The 274-nt window shown below is 33.9% G+C and overlaps 1 protein-coding gene across 1 annotated transcript in view; it reads right to left on the bottom strand.

The window, feature by feature from the left end:
• Positions 1-274, bottom strand: part of LOC116853552 (nucleolin-like) — a 15,317-nt gene that overhangs the window by 3,166 nt on the left and 11,877 nt on the right. The gene's annotated exons all lie outside the window — the stretch shown is intronic.

The following is a 274-nucleotide window of genomic DNA, read 5'->3' as shown; positions in this document are numbered from 1 at the left end:
AGAATATGCAATGAAAAATGGGGTGTTCCATTTAAAAAAATTAATGTGACCTTGACCTGACCTTCGCTACGCAACCCAAGGTCAAACTGATGTGATCAGTAAATACATCTTTTTAAACGCCACAACTTTTATCTGAAACATTTTTTTCTAAAATGCTTAGTTCTCGAGATATTTCACCGGTCCGGGACTTTTTGAACACCCTGTATATATCAATGTCGTATATATATCAATGTATATATATCATATCAATGTCGTCATCCTCTTCATCAGATTA

This window comes from Odontomachus brunneus, unplaced genomic scaffold, assembly GCF_010583005.1.
Source record: "Odontomachus brunneus isolate Ranch 3 - 2012 unplaced genomic scaffold, Obru_v1 Obru_scaffold_356, whole genome shotgun sequence".
Lineage (NCBI taxonomy): Eukaryota > Metazoa > Arthropoda > Insecta > Hymenoptera > Formicidae > Odontomachus > Odontomachus brunneus.
The sequence above is the reverse complement of the archived record's forward strand: the minus strand, read 5'-3'. Positions and strand labels throughout refer to the sequence as shown.